We start from the raw sequence: 8,703 nt of genomic DNA, 5'->3' as shown, positions 1-8,703 counted from the left end.
GACACACTTCAAGCACAAACTCGTATTTGTAAATAAATCTAGTTAGAACGGCCTCGGCCAAAGTCTTACATAGCCTCGAGCTCACTAGACTCTAATGGAACAATGATACTATGTTAATAAGATAGACTTTCTTATAGCCTATATATAGATCCAACTAACTATATTCATGTAGCAGAACATCTAGGCAGGCTTTCAGGCGATAGGCCTTGTCCCTCCTTATCTAGATCGCGTCCTATCGTCGCTAACTGTTGTCTAGACGCCGTCTCTACTACAGACTACTATAGATAACAACGTTATAGCGCAGATGGTAGCGCAGATAGAGATACTACATATAGTAGCAGAGGTTCAGCAGCAGCTACGCTATCTCTAAGAGCGACTGCGCCAGCAGCTAGAGAGCCTAATAAGCGTTGCGATACGCTAGCTTAAGAAAAGCGCTTAGCTTATAATATAATTAGTAATAATACTTATAGAGGAGAATAAGAAGCTACGTATAGAAAATTAACGTTAATAATAGAAGTAGAGTTAGTAACGTTAATATATAGCTTCTAGTAGAGTCCTCTAGGTGTAGTAGGCTTAGTAGCTTACTATAGAGGTAGAAAGGGTGGTTATAGAGGCTAGCTAGTGTAACGATGTTACAACTTCGCCAAGTATTGAGCCAATCCCAGAGCCGGATCGGAGGAAGTACCTGCCGCCCTTTATCAGCCATTCGCCCGAGGTCGGATCTGAATTCGGACCTGACTAGGATAGGTATATATTAAGACACTCCCTGTAGCTAGCTGTTAAGAGTATAGATCAAGTGGAAGTAATATAAGACTTCTGGTGTTGATCTTCTTGTTGGTTGGTTTTCGCAGATAGAGTGACAGGGTGCAAACGAGGACAGTAACGTGCAAGTAGAATAACTCTCTGTATTGTACTTGTACTTAAAACTTAAGTTAAACACATTAAGCCATAAAAGCTCAATGCCTATACTATATACTAAAGGAATGTCCTATATTCTATATTGTCCTACATGTATTATATTGTCCCATGCGTGGTACTTTGTAGGACATCGTGGGATCCGTGGGACACACGTGACTTGTCTCATAGTAGCGTTCCGCCAAGACCGTAGGACGCGGGGCGCTTATGCGTCATTAGTCTATATGCTCTTGTTATTTCGTGAGGCCTTGACATAAGCTTCTTCCTTTCTTCTTTCTTTATCTTTGTACTGTTCCCTTCCTTAGGTTCGTAACACTATCCTCCCCTTCCTGGCTTCATGTCCTCATAAGCTAACTTGTCATGGTCTCTAGAAGTACTGCGCACCGTCATTCTGTTGGTGACTGAATTAATCGTACTAGAGAACTCGCGATGGTTTCTTGTTAATATTGCGCGAAGCGGGGTTTAGAGTGTTAGATGTCGTCGTTGAAGAAGGAGTGTGGGAATTGTTATCGGAATGGTGTGAAGTCGTGTGTTCCGGTAGAGGTTCTGATCCCGAACTTCGAAAAGTTAGATCAAGAGTTGGCGCGTCTTGAACAACAAAAGGCCGAGGTTGATGCAGCAGAGTCTGCAGCTCTAGAGGCGCTGATGGCGGCGCGTGCGAAGAAGGATCGTCTTCGTAAACAAAGGAAAATCCTAAAACGTCGTAAACAACAGTGGGTTGACGAGTCAGGAAAGTACGTAGAGGATATCGAGGCGTTGGAGGCCATAGAGTGGGCGAATCGAGAGGTGTCTACTCTCGAGGGTGGTCTGATGCTGGGTACTCCTGCCTTGGATTGGAGTGTCTTTATGCCTACTTTCTTGGAGGGTGATCCTAGGTTTGCTAAGGCAATTAGTGATACTATGCCAGGCGCTAGCGGTAGTTCGTAAGGTTAGTCTTTGGTTCCTATGTGTTTTTGCTATTAGGGTATCCTAACTATTTAACTAGGTATTTAGTTTTATTATTTTTTATTTAGTGTAAGACAATTCTTTTAACTTCAAATTCGTCTTCCTCTTTAGGTTTAAAATAAAATGTTTTTTATAGTAGCGTTTTAGGGTCTGCTAGTTCCAATAGGCGTATGTGGAATCTTAGGTGTATCTTTGCGTTAGCTAGCAGGTTAAGTGTATATGTAACTAGTCCGTTTTGTTTCAAAATTAAAAATAGTCCAACCTCAACGTTGTCTAGTCCCTTGCTAGGTCGTTTTGTGCGAAGGTTTTTTATAAGTAGATATACTTTATCCCCCTTCTTTAGTTAAGGTGCTATTTTTCTTTTCTTATTCTAGTAGGAAATGCTTTAGCGTTAAGCCTATTTAAGTGATTCTTGTAGTTCCTCGTGAATTTTGTTTAGTTATTTGGCTATTGCGATGGCTGCTTCTGTCTTCAGACTTGGATATGTTCTAGTAAAGAGATTTGGATGTCGTCCGTAGTTGGCGTAAAATGGTGTTTTACCTGTTGCTTCTAATGTTTTGTTATTGTATGCTATCTATGCCATAGGTAGTAATTATACCTAATTGTCTTGCTAATAATTAACGTAAATCCTAAGATATGTCTTTATTATTTAGTTTATTCGTTCTGTTTGTCCGTCAGTTTGTGGATAGTAAGCTGTCAATAGCTTTCTCTTAGTTCTAATTGCTGCAAATAGTATCGTCCAAAAGTTAGATGTGAATACCTTGTCTCTATTGCTAATGATTAACTTTGGTATTCCGTGGTGTTAGATGATTCTGTTGTGGATAATGTGTGCTAAGTCTACTACTGTGTAGTCGTTCCTAAATAGGATATACTCTGCTTGTTTTGTGAAGCGATCTACTATAACAAGTATCGCGTTGTAGGTAACCTTGGTTATTAGATCCTTTAATGCTAGTAATCCTGTAACGAAGTCTATAGAGATGTCTGCCCACGGTTCTTGTGGTAGCTCTAAAGCTTGCATTTCTCCGTATGGTGCATGCGTGCTATGCTTGTTCTTTTAGCATTCTACGCATTTGGTGATGTACGCCGTAACTTTGTCTTTTATTCCTTTAAATTAGTAGTTGCGCTAAATTAGTTCTATTGTTCTAGCGATTCCTAGGTGTCCGTGTACAGGATTATTGTAATGTTCTTTAATAATAGTTTGTTATACTTCTTTAGGTACATCGTTCCTAATTTTTATAATAATGTTAAGTTCATATACGGGTCCTAGGGATCTGTCTCTGTTAGTCTTAAGTATAGGTTTATTAACTATTGTTTTAGTTCCTGCGATGTTGTGTTGTTAGCTAAGAGCGTTAGCTCTTCTATTTTCTTTTTCTAGTGTGTAGACAATTTTAAACTTATATTGTCCCAATAGTTTAGCCTATCTAGTCTATCTTAGGTTAAGTACCTTTGTTATTGTAAAGTGTACTAGGTTCGCCTCCTAGGGTTAAATTCAATGCGTTGGTTTCGATCTTTATTAGTACGCCTAGTGTAAATATTCTAAGATATAGTAGTGTGACATATGCTATCTTAAGCTTGTTAAAGGCTTTGTCTGCTTCTTTGCTTTACATAAATGGCGTATCTTTCCACGTAAGTCGTGTTATAGGTATTACGATCTTCAAAAAGTCCTAAATAAATTATCAATTAAAGTTTACGAATCCTAAGAATAATTAGGTTTCTATAACTATAGTTAGTGTTAGCTAGTCTTTAATAACTTAAATCTTCTCTTCGCTTATTTGTACTCTGTTAACTCCTACTATATAGCCTAAGAAGTTAACCTTAGTCTTGTAGAATTCACACTTCTTTAGTTCAAGTCTAAGGTTATGTTTGTCTAGAGCCTTAAGTACTTTTGTTACATATTTAATATAATCCTTCTTATCTTCTAAATAGATAAGAATGTCGTCTAGGTAGGCGATAACAAATATGTCTAGGTATAGCCTAAGTACATTGTTAATAAGTTCCTAGAATGTCGCTAGAGCGTTCGTAAGCCTAAATAGCATCATTATATACTTATAGTGTCTATATCAAGTTCTAAATACTATTTTCTATTCTTTACCTTTCTTTATCCTAATAAGGTGGTATCTATCTCAGAGATCTAGCGCCATGAAGATCTTCGCACGAGATAATTGATCCCTAAGCTCGGTGATGTTAGGTAGTGGGTATTGATTTTTTATTGTAATGTCGTTAAGTCGCCTGTAATTAACACATAGTTGTTCCGTACCGTCTTTCTTTAGTATAAACATAGTTAGATATCCTGCTAGTGACTTCGATAGTTGTATGTATCCCTTGGCTAGACTCTTGTCAATGTACTCTCTTAGTACCTTAAGCTCTCTTTCTAATAGTTAGTATATAGGCCCAAAAGTTGGTGTCTTTCCTTCCTGTAGGACTATCTCATAGTCCTAGGGTTTATGTTCTAGTAACGTGGTCTTGTCTACCACTTCCTAAAATAGATATTCGTATTCTTTATACTGTTTAGGGAACTTTAGAGTTGCGCTATTCTCCCTTCCTCTCGCTTCGTGATCTATCAGCCTAGTTTTAGTATCTACGGAGTGTGGCTTCCTATCCTAGGAACTACCTTTCGAGTACGCTCTTCTCTCGGCGTTATTGCACTGCATGGCAATGTTACTCTCATCTACCATCAAACTCTGCTAATGCGTAGGCTAGCTTGCGGGTGCGTCCGTTCCGCAGCACTTAAATTAAAACACCTTTAACTTCTAGTTGATTCGCGGGTTGTGTTTCCTAAGCCATAGGAGCCCTAAAATAATGTTGTAGGTAGCTAGTCTAATAACGTCTAGGTTAATCTCTTCCTTATGCTCCTAGATGCTAAGTGTCACTTGTCTAACCTCGTGTGTGATTTTGCTTTTATTTGGCATTAGTTCGCCATTAGCTACGTGTAGTAGGTAAGGCTATTGTTTCTATTGTAACTTAAGTCTAGCTTAGGTTACTACGTGCGCTAAAACATAGTTTGCCTATAATCCTAAATCCACTAGTGCCTGCATCCGTGTTCTATTAAGCTTTGTTTTAAGCTTTATTAATCCTAGAGGTTCTAGTACGTTAATTTCCCTAAAGGGGCCTTATTGCCCTATCGCTAGCCTAAAAAAGACTCTTATTGTTGATATCTGTAGTAGTCTTTTGCCACTTCGTGCTTGTCGCAATCCATGCTTAAGCACGTGTACTACTAGTCTTCCCTGCATTCTATTAAGGGGCCATCTAGGTACTGCACTTCGTATGCTATCTGCATCTATATAATGTCCTAGAGATCTTCTTGTCCTAGAAAGTGCATTTTTTCTCGCTTGTCCTATAAGTGTTTAGGGCAGCTGTCGTTCTTGCATTCGTACTATAGCCATTTGCACTTAGGCATGCCCTTAGCGTGCTATAGGCTCTATCCAGCTCCTCTCTTGTCTAAGTAGTGAGTTAGGTAGTAGTCATACGTACACGCGGTCCATAATAGGCTAGCGTGATTCTTGTTCCTTGCGTCGTACTAGTACTACACGGGTTCCATAGAGTTGTCCCGTGCTTAGTTTTGCTTAGCTTGTTGTGCCTATTATAGTGTAAGGCCTTCCCTTAGCTAATTAATATTGCTGTTGATGTACTTATATGTGGGTAGTCGCTGTGTTGTCTAGACTTGGTAGAAGTTGATGTCCAATCGTAGGTGCCACAGTTGTTAGTACAAGTTAAGCAGCGTTTCGTTATTATTATCCTTAGTAGTGTAGGGTTTATTAGGGTGTCCTAGTAGTGTAGATAGGGCGTTGATCTATTTAGTTACTTCTACTAGGATTTCTTGACGTTAGGTCTTAGGTAATTCTAGTATCGCGCTGTCTTGCCTCTTTACGTAGGGCGTGGATGGCCTATTTTTGTCCTAAAATCGTGCCATCTTTTCGTACTTGGACGCGAGGGGTCGTTCCTCCTCATCTGGCGTCTCATATTCCTCATCGCTAACTAGTTTAGCTTTAGATGTGTCCTTAGACGTAGTCAGGGTTAGGTCCTCTAATCTACTAATAACTTCTATGTCGTCTAGGTGATATTTAATCTCTAGTTAGGTGATAACGTTTTATAATTTATCGTCGTCTAACTCCAACTTCCTACGTAGGACGTTAAGCTGTCGCTTAACCTTATTCTTGCTCATACAGTTGCGCGCTATGTGGCCTTCCTTGCCACATGCGTAGTAGTTAATCTTTTTCTTCTTATCGTCCTTGTTTTTCTCGTAGTGAGGCTTGCTAGGTCCCTTTCTATAGTTAACGTTGTTAAGGTGCATAGGTTCGTACCTATTAGTTGCATATGCACCAGGTGTCCTAGGCTAATAGCTCCTTTGTCGCCCCTAGTTAGGCTAGGAACGTTAGTAGTGTTGTTGTTAAGGCTAATTATTCCTATTATCGTTGTTGCGCGTTCTCTAATTAAATAGTCGTTCTTCTAATGCAAGCTTATAAAGCTTGTTGTTAAGTTGTTTAGCCTCTACTATAAGTTTGTCAAGGTTAGTAACGTTAGCTCCACTTCTCATAAGTTCTCTGCGCACCATTAGCTTAAGGCCCTGGCGATACATGCGCATGAGAGCGTTGTCGTCCTATTCAATGTTCGTAGCGTACTGCTAGAACTAGGTTGTGTAATTAGCTACAGACCTAGTTTAGCGTAGGGTCTAAATTTTTTATTTAGCAATTAGGGATTCCTTAAAAGGTAAGAAGTTTTGTCGCATCCTAGTCTTAAAAGCATCCTAATCTTTAACTAGAGTAGTGTTGTTAGCGTTAGTGATAGAGTCATCCATGTAGCGTTTGATAATTAGATTAGCCTATTTTTCTACGTCACCTTGAAGGTACGTAGTGGCTAAAACAACCTTGTTATTGTCCTTAATTTTGTCTCTAGCTAGGTGGAAGTAATAGTTAACCTAGAGGAGCTAAGCTTTGAGCTTGTTGCGGTCGCTATAGTAAAGGTCAGGCTTGTAGGCGTTAACAGTAGTTCCTCTAGTCTAAGAAGCGGTTAGGGTGTCTATTGTAATATCGCTTATCTTAAGGGTGTTTAAAGTGTTAAGAGTATAGATCAAGTGGAAGTAATATAAGACTTCTGGTGTTAATCTTCTTGTTAGTTGGTTTTTGCAGATAGAGTAACAGGGTGCAAACAAGGACAGTAACATGCAAGTAGAATAACTCTCTGTATTGTACTTGTACTTAAAACTTAAGTTAAACACATTAAGCTATAAGGGCTTAATGCCTATACTATATAATAAAGAAATGTCCTATGTTCTATATTGTCCTACATGTATTATGTTGTCCTATGCGTGGTACTTTGTGGGACATCGTGGGATCCGTGGGACACACGTGACTTGTCTCATAGTAGCGTTCCGCCAAGACCGTGGGACGCGGGGCGCTCATGCGTCATTGGTCTATATGCTCTTGTTATTTCGTGAGGCCTTGACATGGGCTTCTTCCTTTCTTCTTTCATTATCTTTGTGCTGTTCCCTTCCTTAGGTTCGTAACACTAGCTTTGTAGACTTTTGATATCCTTTCGTACAAGGCCTATAGGTGGCTTGTTGAATCTAGGCTCTTTGTGATCCCACGCACTCCCATATGCCTCTGAGTGATCCTACGACCGAAACAGATCCGACCTGCCTTACCTGCGCCGTTACACCCTTTTTGTCCATATCAAATATATTAATAGGCTGTATATTGTACTCCTTAATCTTTTTATGTAAAAGCTTAAAGTACAAGCTATACTTAGCCTCTAAATTAGCTTTAGTCCGCTCCTTGGCTATAGCTTTGCCCAAGCGAGAGATAAGATAGTTAGGATGCTAGTGGAGATACTAGGTAACCTAGCTTTTGGAGACTAGTTTGCTAGCTAACTAGCTAGTAAACTATTATATTATTATTCTTGTAGGTGGCAAACGTTGTTTAGTAAGCGTTTTAACGTATTATATAAGCTTAGCTTCGCGTTCTAGGTAGAGGGATTAGTTACGTAGGCTATAGTCGTCGCTTTAGTGTTTATATTGTCTTATTAGCGTCGTTTGTAGTACGTTGTACTTTTTAGCAATTTGTTAGTACAAGAATTGTTCTTCTAGCTTTTGCGATTTAATTTCTTTAATCGCTTTTTAGATTAAGTTTATATTAGTTGAGTTATAACGCGTTGAAGTTTTGTTGTTGTTGTGGTAGGGGTGTCCAACTGGCGACCATGACCATCTGGCGCACGGTCACTGTAAGCAGTGGGGTATTTGCACGCCTTGATTGGGCGACCAAACGCGAAAGAACGACAGAAGTAAAGGCTGCAAAAGTCAGGCACAGGGCGAACAAACCGTACTCCAGAAATTCAAAAATAGGAGAGAGTCAGACCGGACAAGCAATCCGGCTTCACTCGGGCAAAAGTTATTCGTCCTACCACTAAGCGGCTATCTAGCCTACCACTTAGTAGGGGTCTATATTAGTAGGCTTAGCTAAAATATTAGTAGTATTTTATATTACTTACTATAATATAGCTATACTATAGTAAGTCTTAGTATCTAAAGATAGCTAGTATATCAATAAAAATTTAGTAGTATCATATAACGTATTCCACCACCGAGAGTGCCACCCCACCGAGTGTGCCACTTTTTCTTGGCATCGCGAACATCACATATGAAAACTTGAATTACTCTACACTAGCTATAGATGCTTCGTACGACTCACTTGCATCTAACATAGAATCTTCTTCTACATCTTTTTGGCACGTACGGGCGTTATGGCCCACTCTCCCACAGATTCCACAGTGCCGTTGACCTGGCTGGGCCTTTTCTTGACTACCCCCACCACGCGCTTTCTTTGATATTATACGACTAGTAGAAGCACT

Source organism: Exserohilum turcica, assembly GCF_000359705.1.
Source record: "Exserohilum turcica Et28A unplaced genomic scaffold SETTUscaffold_10, whole genome shotgun sequence".
Lineage (NCBI taxonomy): Eukaryota > Fungi > Ascomycota > Dothideomycetes > Pleosporales > Pleosporaceae > Exserohilum > Exserohilum turcicum.
The sequence above is the reverse complement of the archived record's forward strand: the minus strand, read 5'-3'. Positions refer to the sequence as shown.